Raw genomic sequence first — 12,697 nt, 5'->3', positions numbered from 1 at the left:
GGCTCATGGGCTTAGCTGCTCCGCGGCATGTGGGATCTTCCCGGACCGGGGGATTGAACCGGTGTTCCCTGCATTGGCAGGCGGTTTCTTAACCACTGCACCACCAGGGAAGTCCCCATGTTGCTTCTTTAACAGAATGTGCTCATGGTGGTGTCTGGGGCCAGGGGGAGACCTCCTGCAGCTGGTCCTGAGGACGCAGATTCTCCTGTGGACCCTCAGTGCTGCCCCAACCCCTGACGGAGGTGCTGGGACCTCTGTCTCCCCCCACCCCCCCAACAAACACACTTAGCTTCCCAGCTCCCCTTATGGCTTTGCCGTAAGTGAACCAGCAGGAACGGTCAGGTACGCTTTGGCCAAGGCCTGAGCCTCCGTCTTCTGCTCTGGCCTCCACCCCTTACATCATGAAAAGGCCCAGTTCCTTCCCCTCCTGGAGCCCCTGCCCGGATGCTGGCACTGTTTTCCTTCTTTGTAGTCACCAGGGGTGTCCCCTCTAACTGCACTTCTGTTGGCAAGGAGAGCAGGTCCCCGGAACGTGTAGGACGATCCACAGGGCAGGGGAGCTGCCCTTTGCCATCCCTGTCCTGCCCACAGGCCCATGCTAGCTTGGAGGGGTGGGCAAGGGACCCTCAGAAGGGGAAGCCCCCAAGCTCACTCAGACTCAGCCTTGTTCTGAGAGCCGCTAAAGAGCCCGGCGGGTTCCAAGTCTGACTTCGCAGCCGCAAGCCCTGGGTGGAGTCAGGGATTCGAGGTACCTGCAGGACAAGGGGTTTGGAGGTTTTGGGGGCATATCCTGCACTAAGTAGGTTCTCCAGGTGCAGGTTAGGGCTGACTCGCTGGAGAGCAGCCCTCCTGCTCCGTGCAGTGGACTTGCCAGCATCTCCAGACTGCGTATTCCCGAACAGTCCTGAGCTCTGCTTGGCTGGGGAGGTGGGACAAGAGGCAGAGAGAAGGCCACTGGCTGCAAGGAGACGGATCTGTGTATTCCGTGGTTGGTAGGGCCGCCTCCCTCCCTCCCTCCCATCTTCCACCGAATTCCCCTCAGGGTCACGTGACCACGAGTGCCCAGGAGCTGGCACACCACACCCACCAAGGTGATCCGCAGGTAGTGCAGGTTCCTTACATAACAACGTAAATAGATACACCTTGATAACGAAACTCCCTTGAATCAATCTAACTTTTACCATATTGTCTTGTTAGCAATTGTGTCATTTTCTGTTTATACCACCACTTTTTCCTCACCCTCTAAACTAAATCATCATTTCAGTTACTAGAGTTTCCAAATGTACTGCTTCCTGGACAATAGCGATTATTGTGTCTCCCTGGCAGCAGCCTGGAGAACGACTCCACAATGCGCAGTTAGTGTCAGCACGATGACACAGCAGCGGGGAAGGCCGTAGCTTCAGGGGCTAGAGGTCCTGAGGGCTCGTGCCCGCTTCCACTTATGCCGCCTGATTCTGAGTCCACGCCCAGCTTGGGAGATGGGGCTGGGCCTGACAAGGGCAAAACCAAATGGTGTCTCTTGGGGGTGCGGCTGTATCGGACCCTGCGGGGCGCTGTGGTGAGCTAGTATGTGCCCGGTAGGGCCCTGACCGCCAGGTTAGAGAAAGATAGGGAAGATACACAAGGCGCCCTTCGTAGTGGGGAGTTGATGGCGGGTGTCGACGGCACCTCAGGTGCCCAGTGAACAGCGCTTCCTCCACGCCGCGAGCCTGGTGCAGGAGAGCGCAGCGCCGACACCTGGAAGGTGAGACAGGGAGGAATCAGAACGGAGCCGGGACTGAACTCTACGCCTGCGCGTACGGAGCATCTTCCGTGTGCCAGGAACCATGCACACGCTGTTCTAGCTCATGGTTGTGATGAGAGGCGGAAACTGATGCTCAGAGAGGCTAAGTAACTTACCCCAGGCCACACAGCCAGAATACAAACCCTACGACCCCGACCCCCACCCTGCGCCTGGGCAGCACTCAGGGCAGAGAAGCTGGGAACCAGCAGCAGCATCGCTGATCGCTAGGTGTGCTCAGAACCGTTCTCTAGAGATCTGGGCCTGGGCCTGACTCTCAGCAGGATCTCTCCGCTTATGTTTGCAGATCGCGTCTGGCGCAAGCGGCCCCACTGACGAGTCTGCCGGGTGGGCCGCTGGCACCGGGACGTCGAGCCTCCGGGCTCGCTCTGCGCGGGCTGCTAGGAGCACACACACCCGATAGGCGTCCGCGCGGATTTGGTGACGGGGGTCCGCTCACACCGAGGAGGACCTCGTCTGCAATCGCAGGAGGTGAGGACCCACCCCCAGAAAGGGGTCGGGTGGGCGCGCTGTCACCGTCCCTCCCTCCCTGCGTCCTGACGCAGAGGGGACGGTCAGCGTCCGCGTAGGCAGGATCACGCTCCCCGATGGGGGGTTGGGATTGATCTCGGCCTCTCACCGCTCACTACCCGCAGGCCGCACTCTGCTCTCCTCGGGGTGCCCCCAGACCCATTGGTAGGAAGGGCGCCCCCCAGTGGTTCGATGTCTTGGCCCCAAACAGACTGCCGCATGCCCCCCAGGGCGGGGGCGCAGCCCTGGGGGGCGGGGGCGCACGGCCGACACCACTTCACTGAGCAGAGTTCCAACACCAAGATGGGGACTTCCCTGGCGGTCCAGTGGTGAAGACTCCGCGCTTCCATTGCTGGGGCGCGGGTTCCCTGCTCGGGGAACTAAGATCCAGCATGCCCCACGGCGCAGCCAAAAACAAACAAAACCAAAAAAAAAAAAAAAAAGAGAAAAGGTAAAAAACGCCGAAAAAATACCGAGATGATCGGGCCACTTTGAGTCCTTGCTTCCCCAGAGGCCGCAGCCGGTGCACCACCATCTGCTCCCTGGCCTCCCTCTCAGCCGCTGATGGGGTCCTCCTCCTCGGCCACCCTTCTTCCCTCCGTGTTTCCAGGGTTCTCTGTTCAGCCCCCTCCTCTCATCCCCTCTTTACCACCAGGACGCTCTTGACTCTCAGCTATGCCTCACAAGCCCTGGACCTCCCCTCTCGAACTTTATGCCTGAACAGCATATACATCTTGTACAAATTTTGTTAGATTTAACCCCAAATATCTCAATTTTTTTGGTGCTAATGTAAATGATACTAGGTCTTTAATCCTAACACTGTTTTATGTGTACCTTTTCTTGCTTTTCTTGATAGTCTTGCCCCAGGTTTGACACTTTATAGTCTTTTCATTACCAATTTTTGTTTTGTACATCATTAATTTCTCCACCTTATTTGTTCTTTTACTTTTTGCTGTTGTTTTTTAGTTTGTTACAATGGATGCTTAGGTCATCAATTTTCAGTCTTTCAGGTAGAATTTTTAAAAAAATATTTATTTGTTTGCACCAGGTCTTAGTTGTGCAGGCGGGCTCCCTAGTTGCAGCTCCAGGGCTCCTTAGTTGCGGCTCGCCAGCTCCTTAGTCGCGGTATGTGGGCTCCTTAGTTGCGGCATGCATGTGGGATCTAGTTCTCTGACCAGGGATCGAACCTGGGCCCTCTGCATTGGGAGCACAGAGTCTTATCCACTGCGCCACCAGGGAAATCCCTCATGTAGAATTTTTATCATTCAGTTAAAAGTATTTCCTAATTTTCATTGTAATTTCTTCTTTGATCCATACTATATTTGGAAATGTATTCTTATAATTTCCAAGCCTTTGTATATTTCTAGTATTTTGTTATAATTTCTAGTTAATTTTTCTGTGTTCAAATAATCCAATTTATGATATAGATCCATAGAAATTTGTTGACATGACTTACATGTGCTCAATTTCATAAATATTTCAGAGTGTGCTTGAAAAGAGGGCATATTCTCCAAATCTTGGATGCAGTAACATATATATCTGCACTAAGTTAATTTTATTGTTTTGTTCACATCTTCTATATCCTTAATCTTCTCATGTTTGTGTTATTTATCAGTTACTGAGAGACATGAACTTCTCTTTGTAGTTCCATCAATTTTGTGTTCTGTATTTCGAGGTTATGCCACTAGGTTCATATTCTGAAATTACATTCTTTGTGAATTGAACACATTGTAATTACTGATATATTTGGATTTAAATCTACTATATTATTTGTGATTTTCCATTTGTTGTGCTTTTCCTTTTTCTTTTCCATCCTTGCCCTCATTTTATTAGCTTTTATTAAGCATTCTGTTTTTTCCTAATAATTTGGAAGTTATACATTCTATTTCCGTAGTTTAAATCATTACCCTAAAAAATTATAACATGAGGGCTTCCCTGGTGGCGCAGTGGTTGAGAGTCTGCCTGCCAAGGCAGGGGACACGGGTTCGTGGCCCGGTCTGGGAAGATCCCACATGCCGTGGAGCGGCTGGGCCCGTGAGCCATGGCCGCTGAGCCTGCGCGTCCGGAGCCTGTGCTCCACAACGGGAGAGGCCACAACAGTGAGAGGCCCGCGTACCGCCCCCCCCGCAAAAAAAAATTATAACATGAAAACTTAGTTCATCAAAGTCTGGCGCTCATCAGTACTTTTTTACCCTAATTCTGAAAATAGGACCTAGAAATCTATCACTTTTTTAATTCATAGACTTTATTATGTGTTAAAATTCAGTAAAATATTATTATTGTTGTTGTTTATACATTTTCTTGCTCTTCGTTCTGGTCACTGCTCCTGCCTCAAGTATGTTCTGTGGACTTGCCCGTAGAGAGGGTCATCTACTTAGGGTCAGATTTCCTAGTTTTTCTTTTTCTGGTCCTTAAAGGAAATTTTCTTTGGTCACCATATTCTAGTTTGCTGATACTGTTTTTTTCCCTTCATCATATTGAAGATATCATTTCACTGTCTCCTGTCTTTCAACATTACTATCTCACCAGCTGTTGGTTTTTCAAGGTTACCAGGTTTTTCCTTTGGGTTGCTTTTAATAGATTGTTCTTGTCTCTGCTATGTACACCCTGACTATGTGTACATAGTCATAGTACATTTTTTGTTGTTTAATCTCCTGGTGCTTGTTGGTTCTCTGGAATCTGTGGGCTGCTACCTTCTGTCAGCTCTGGGACAGTCCTGGTTGTCGTGCCTCATCCCCTTTGCTCCTTCCCAGGTCCTCCTGGAGCTCCTGTTAGACAGCCATCCTGGTCTCCTCAGTCCACCTCCTTCATATCTCTTGGCCTCTGTGTCATGTGCTCCCATCTGCCCCAGATTCCCCCATGTTCTTTCTCTGCCCCACACGGTGTCCAGGAAGTGACCCTACAGGCTGGTCACCTCGGCTCTGCTGCACTCTGGCCACTGGGCTAGGTCAAAGGTCAAAGGGAGGCCCCAGCAGCAGTGAGCAGGAGAGGCTGCCCTGGTACCTGTTTCCTTCACCTGCCCTCCAGCCTGAGGTTTGGGCATCACTGCCTGAGACGGATGATCAGAAAAGGGCTTGTTGCCGGTTCCTTAATATGTTTGGTTAGAAGTTCAAGTTTTCTTGTTCATATAGTATTTTGAAATTATCTTATGTGCAATGTCTGAATTACTGATTGAACATACACTTATGGGGAAACTGCTTCAGAGGCTCACGGGGTGGACCTCAGTACCGTTTGCAAATAACTCTGTTTCTTCCCACTTTCTTGTACATCCTCTCCCATGTGACTCTTTCCAGCCGATGAATTGAGGCTGAAACATGTCGTTGTCATACTCTCTCTTTTCCCCAGCATAGCAGCTGGCACTATTTGCTGGGGAAGGCTGGCTCCCACAGTGACCATCCAGGACACAGTCCCCTGTGACTTAGGGTGGGCATGGTTCACAAGAGAAAAACAACGTGATGCTGAGATTCGGGGCTGTTTGTTACCACAGCATCACCTAGACTATACACACTGATAAGTTAATATTATGCTTTTAACTCAAATAGTGGTGAAGGCAGGTAGCTTGCTATCACTAAAAAAGTTAGTCGCAGGGCTGGCATGGGCACTTTAAACTTCCTCTCTCTGGAAAACTGAGATTATTAGAACATCATGCTTTCCTCATGCAGAACTTCATAGTCAATAATTAAACTGCTGACAGGACCATAACATTGTCAGAATCTATATTCTTGCTGCTTTTACCCTGAGGGGTGGCCAGCACAGCCAGCTGCTCAGCCAGCTTTCCTGAACACCAAGAAGTCAGGCGTCTGTTGCAACATGAGCCTTGTGAGTCTTTTTGGGTGTCGCACACAATGTTCATCTTAAGAGATTCTGCCTGTAGATATTTAGAATCATTGACAAACTCATCATAGAAACATAAGCACACAGATTACAAACCTTTTATTATCACCTTTTATTTGCTCTTAGAAAACAGGTTGCAAGATTTTCATCAAACCTAAAGGTCCTTTGGGGACCTGTAAAACGGAAAGAGTGTTTTCAGCAGTGTGTTCATGCAATAGGATGATTCATATACTGGTGCTGTAATTAATGCATGGAATCGTCCCTTATCAATAGCTGCCAGCACGAGCAAGGGTGTCAGCTCATCAGCACAGCAGCAGATGTCCTGCCGGTCTGTCGTGTTCGAGTGACAGGAGCAGCACAATTTTGCAGAAGAAACCCTACCCACGTACACGCACGATTAGCGCTTCTGGGGGATTATTTCCAGCACATTCCATAATGCACCTCCAGTTGAAACCCAAAAAAGTAAGAACTCTGAGGAAGTGAAGAGCAAAGTTACTCTTAGAAGGCAATGCAATAGGAAAAGTGGCTTTGGAGTTCAACTGCCCTGGGCTCCACTTCCAACGGTGCCACCTGGCAGCTGTGTGACAGGGAGCAAACCCCTTCACTCCTCCAAAAGCAGTGTTCTCATCTGTCAAACAGAGACAGTCGTGGCCACCTCATTGAGCTACTGTGAGAAATAAACAGTCACCTGGCATGTAGCAGAGGTTCCCTGCACCGTAGTTATTATGTCAGGTCCAGTGAGCACTTACGAACAGAACCAAAATTTAGGAGCTATTATTGTAACTGAGCATTTAGTAAGTACATAAAGAACACTACTAGTAGGACTCGGCGCTTTCACTGCTGTGGCCCAGATTCAATCCTTGGTCGGGGAACTAAGATCCCGTAAGCCTTGCAGTGCGGCCAAAAAACAGAACAAAACAAAACAAAAAAACACTACTACTAATGATAGAGGATCTTTCCGCATAGTTGCTGGGCCCCAGGCTCTATGATAAACATTCTACACTTATCGTCTTCATACTAACCCTATTCTGTGGGCATTATTATTAGCCCCAATTTACAAAGGAGGACACTAAGGCTTAGTGAAATGAAGAGATTTTCCCAAGATCACATGGGGCGGAGAAACGTCTCGAAAAAAAGCCCACTCTTGCACTATTATGTAGCTCTGAAGAGATGCCCACTTGCTACTTTTGAGGATGTCTCTAATGCTGCTACTGCCCTCCATGGAATGAGGGCATATGGAGTCATATCTCTGTGAAATTAAGATGACATCTGTCCCATCGCTACATTTAAGATTCCACAAGACTGACAGAGTTGGGTTGACAGACACTGTTAAATTAGCAAAATCCACTTGCTTAGTGTTATGGACCAAATGTTTGTGTCCCCCCAGAATTCATATGTTGAAGCCGCAATCCCTAATCTCATGGAATTAGGACGTGGGGCCTTAGGGAGGTGATTAGGATTAGTTGAGGTCAGGAGGGTGGAGCCTCCATTATGGGATTAGTGTCCTTATAAGAAGAGGAAGAGACACCAAAGTTTCCTCGCGCCACCAAGTGAGGACACAGCAAGAAGTTGCTGTCTGTGAACTCAGCAGAATGTGACTGTGACAGCACCTTGATCTTGGGCTGCCAGCCTCCAGAACTATGGGAAATAAACATCTGTTGTTTAAGCCACCCCGTGAGGACACAGCAAGAAGGTGCTGTCTGTGAATGCAGCAGAATGTGACCGTGACAGCACCTTGATCTTGGGCTGCCAGCCTCCAGAACCAGGGGAAATAAACATCTGTTGTTTAAGCCATCCCGTCTGTGGTATTTTGTTATAGCAGCCTGAGCTAAGTCACCAAGTAATGTCATTAAAGTAAAATTCCTCTTCTCTTGAGTTTTCAGTGTCATATTAAAGGAAACCATAATGAGTAAACCTTTCATCTCTTTATCCTTCAGTGAGTTCTTTTCATAACCAATCACTTCAACAACTGAAAGACATACACATTTGCAGACCTCTGCTGTGTGGACCTGGCTTAGGTCCCCCGGTCCAGCATCGAGGCACCATTGATTCAGGCCAGGAGGCCGAGGGTCGGGACTGGGCTCAGGGTGTCCCTCCTCAACCCTGCTCTGTGGGGTCCTCAGCAGCAGGTCTCCCTCCACCGTGGGACAGGCCGGAGCAGCAGTCCCATGGTTTGCTGGCTGTGGCTTCTCGGGGGAGAGTTTGCCTCTCAGGATCGGGGGGCACAGCCTTAGAGCCCGAGGCCCTCTGTGTCACTTGTGGCTCCAGGGGACAGGTGTCCGGGCGCCCCCCCGAGGCCCCTCCCCAGCTGTTGTTAGCTGGAGGCCTGGTACCACAGATGGAGCTGTGAAAGAGGTGGGACCCCGAGCAACACAGAAGCCAGAAAGCAAATGTCACCACCCGGCTGCACAGGCTTTCAGTCAGCTGAGTTCTGAAGAGGGAAACGTCAGGAGGACAAGACGGTCCTGCCCTCGGAGGGGCCACCTCCTCGGGAAGTAAGCTGGACCCAGGGGGACACACGATTCATGCTGAATGAGTCCCCAGAATACAGTTTCTGGGGATGCAGGGAAATGACTGCCAGATGCACGGGTCCTAACAACTTCTAATTCCGGACCCTGAGTGACCTACGGCTAAGTACTAATCCCCACACAAAGGCTCCTTTTAGACAAGAAGTTTGGTCACAGTTCCTGGCACAGATTCTGCTGCAAGATGTACTTTTCATCAATCAGAATTATAGTAACAAGAAAGTAAAGCAGAGGAGACCAATTCCACAAGATATAGAGGTCTGAGAAACAAGTCCTTTGGCTGTGAAGTGCCCTGACAGTCAGAAGTCGCCAGAAAGCACTGCAGGGCACCCTTGAGAGTGTCCTTCACCACAGCCGAGGCTTGCCTGTCCGCGTCACCAGGCTCATGGTCTGAGGAGCCCTGGTAACTGGACATCCCACCGCACTGTCACCATTGGCTCAAGAACTGGCCATCTGCCTTCCCAGCTCTTCTGAGGAGCCCGGCAGTGTGTCCAAGGACGTGTGGCCTGGGACGCACATCTGCCCCCAGGAAGCTGCACTCAGGCAGGCAGAGTGAGGGCAGAGGAGCAGAGAAGGTGGGAGGTGGAGTGCAGTGCTCCGTTCCTCGCCCTGGGCGTGCAGCTCTAGGCGCCACAAGTCACGACGCTTGTGTGTTCATTCAGACAGGCCTGGTGGCCGAGGAGAGAGCTCCCGCCAGTGGACTTGTCACACAGACACACAGTGAGGGGAGGTGTTTCTAGTCTCTTCTTCTTTTTTTTCTTTTTTTAATATTTATTTATTTATTTTATTTTTGGCTGTGTTTGGTGTCCGTTTCTGTGCGAGGGTTTTCTCTAGTTGCTGAGAGCAGGGGCCACTCTTCATGGCGGTGTGCGGGCCTCTCACTATCGCAGCCTCTCTTGTTGCGGAGCACAGGCTCCAGACGCGCAGGCTCAGTAGTTGTGGCTCACGGGCCTAGTTGCTCCACGGCATGTGGGATCTTCCCAGACCAGGGCTCGAACCCGTGTCCCCTGCCTTAGCAGGCAGATTCTCAACCACTGCGCCACCAGGGAAGCCCTCTAGTCTCTTCTTTTCATGTGCTAGTTCTTTTCCTTTGAAGGCTGGCAAATAGCTCAGTTTCTGCACGACCGCGCTAAGGGGTGATTTTATTGCCACATGTGGGAACCGAGAATTCCTGGCAAGAAATTAGGCATTTGATACACTTCATGGCAATGCTCAGAGCATGACCTTGTGCTGCCCTGATAAGGTTTTCATATAAAATTGATTCATGGTGGTCATTATACTAGTACCTCTTACTTTACACCTTATGTTTTTGCACACACCTTATGTTTTTGCACACACCTTATGCTTTTGGACACACCTTATGCTTTTGCACACATCTTAACTAGCCTCCATAAACAATCTTCTGGAGGGGGGCTTTATTTCCCCCATTTTGTGAAAGAGGAACCAGGGCTACGAGGACTTGTCACTCGCCATGGCTCACAAAGCTGTAAGGTGCAGAGCTTTTTACCAGGGCAAGTGTTTATTAAGTGTTTTTAGGCAAACACGATTTCAAATTGATGGGTGAATGGTAAAAATACCAAAGACCTGTCTGTTTTTCATTGACAGGACGTATAAAGTCCTGACGTTATTCTCTGACAGGAATGGTAATGCACTTTCTCTTTGTCAAGGGTCCTCTTTTTGGTTAACGAATGGTTCCTCTTCTGTTCTATTGAACAAACAGACTTCAACTGTTCTTTGTAAAACCAAGAAAATCACATATTTGACATGTTATATTATTATCATCGTTAAAAAAAATTCTGTCCGCTCCATACACTGCCTATATACATGATTGTGTTTACGAGACAGCTGAAAAGATGCTGGTCCTCAGCAGAGCCTGGGGTCCTGTTTGCCACTTGCGGCATCCTCGGGGAGAAGCAAGCCTCTGGTCTTTGTTTAGTGCTGCACCACAAAGTTGTTGAGAATATTATTAATACTAAAAAGTAAAGCACTTTGTAAATGTTAAAGTCCTACACAAATATAAGAAATTGTTCAATTATTGCCTAGAGTTAAAAGCTAAAGAAAGGATAGTTGCTTGCCCGAAGCAAAGGATTGGTTGAACTTATCTAAATACTGTATTTTTTAAGGAGGAACAGGCCATGTAAGATTGAGGGGAGGGGGAGAGGTTGAGGGACATGCAGGTACCTGAGGAAGACAGAGGGGTGTGACCACGGTTCCATGCATCTCAGGAATGGTGCGCAGAGCTGTCTGGGGTTTAGCAAATGATTCTAGCAAATCCTAATTATCCCAGAGGCTTCCTTCAGAAGTGCCACAGACACAGGAGGCATGCTTTTCTAACCCATGACACAAAAACGGGTAGTACAGTTAATAACAGATGAGAGAATCGTGACTCAAAATTATTTTCGGTGTTGGAATTTGGGGGATTTATGAGGCATTTTCACGTTAAGAATGGGACGACTTGTTAAAAAGATCTGAGAAGTCGAGATGATTGAGAAGTCGAGATGCTTGAGAAGCAGAGCAGCTGCTGGTGGATGGCAGAGATGCTGGCCAGGCCACCCAGGTTCAAGCCCCACTGTTGCCTGTTAGCTGTGACCAGGCTAGTTACCCCCGTGCTGTGCCTTGGTTTACCCGTCCAGTCACAGGGTTGCTGTAGGGATGAAATGAGTTAATATGTGGGCTAGTGAATAGTGCTCCACACCTGGTCACACGCACGCAGGTAGTTTATCAGGTATGTGGTCCTGGGCTCCCTGAGGGAGTGGCCACACCGTTAGGGGAGATTATGGTGGGGAGTGTCCCAGTGCCCCAACCCCTTCACCTTCTCCTCAGTGCACTCCAGAGGGCACGTGCGGAGGCGGCTGCAGCCCCCGGCCCCTCCTCCGTGGGGTTTCGCAGGTCTTGGGGGCCACCTCCTTCCGCATGATCTCACCCGCGGCCTGTTTCACACTCCTGGCATCTCAGTGGGAGGGGGAGGGGCTGCCCTCCCGCACAGGGCGGTGAGGACGGACCGACCTAGAGTTTGATTTTCAGAAATGCTGCGTTGCCATATCTGGAATCGTGAAGGTGGACATTACACAATTGATTGGAAATGTCAGTCCATACAAGCATTCGGTGAGACCCCGGCAGGCAGAGCAAAGGGCGGGGGCAAAAGCTCCACGTGGAGCTTGTTAGGGCGAGGCGCGGGCAGGTAAGTCAGCCAAGGTCAGGGGCGCGGAGAGACTAAGAGCCAGAGTCACAGACGCCACGGGGTAGAGAGGGTCTTGAGAAGACGGGAAGCAGAGAAAATGATGACTGACAAAGGGCCTGCGTTTGAAGGCCCAGGTCAGGGGAAGGCTGGCAGGTCGGGCGGGGCCCAGGGCCCGGGTTGCGGCCCGGGCCGGGGGTGGGGTCGCGAGCGCGGACTCCGGCCCGCAGGGAGACGGGCCCCTTCTCTGCAGACGATTCGGCCTCAACGGCGTTTATTTAATAAGATTTATCGCGCTCACAAATGGAGAGGCGGCGTGAGCGCGCAAAGCGCAGACCCTCGCGCCCCCCTACCTTACGTTCACCCCGCCAGCGGCCGCGACGCATGGCCCCCGAGACTCCCCGATCCTGAGAGCCCAGAGCCCCTGGCCTCCTGAGATCTTGAGTCCCCCAGGCCCTTCGAGACCCCAGACTTTCCGAGGCCCCCGGAGCCTTCCGAGCCCCTCTGACCACCCCGACAGCCGAGGCTCCCGAGACCCCTGACCCGGGCCGGAAGGGGATCGCGGCCGGGCCCTGGAGCCGGTGACCGTCGGGGGGAGCACAGACCCCCAGGGAGGCCTCTCAGGACCCTCTCCTTTACGGGGCAGGGACTGAACCTCAAAACCGCTTCCTCCCCGCGGTCTTCCTCCCGCCCTCCGCGTGCCCTCTGCCCCACTCCCGGCCCCGTGACCCCTCTTCCGGCCGGGCGGGGGCGCTGTGCGACGCCGAGGCCGTGCGTGGGGGACGCAGGGAGCGCCCGGAAGTGACGCGAAGCTAGCGGAAGTCCCGTCCACCTCGGCGGAAGTTCCTC

At 51.0% G+C, this 12,697-nt stretch overlaps 1 long non-coding RNA gene across 1 annotated transcript; it reads left to right on the top strand.

Annotated features, from left to right (window-relative positions):
- The first annotated feature begins 1,611 nt into the window (after nt 1-1,611).
- On the top strand, nt 1,612-7,200 carry LOC129392574 (uncharacterized). Its single transcript, XR_008618750.1, has 3 exons — nt 1,612-1,744; nt 2,088-2,272; nt 6,419-7,200. It is a non-coding gene; the product is annotated as an uncharacterized lncRNA (long non-coding RNA).
- Nucleotides 7,201-12,697: the final 5,497 nt, after the last annotated feature.

Source organism: Physeter macrocephalus, chromosome 11 (assembly GCF_002837175.3).
Source record: "Physeter macrocephalus isolate SW-GA chromosome 11, ASM283717v5, whole genome shotgun sequence".
NCBI classification, from domain to species: domain Eukaryota; kingdom Metazoa; phylum Chordata; class Mammalia; order Artiodactyla; family Physeteridae; genus Physeter; species Physeter macrocephalus.
The sequence above is the reverse complement of the archived record's forward strand: the minus strand, read 5'-3'. Positions and strand labels throughout refer to the sequence as shown.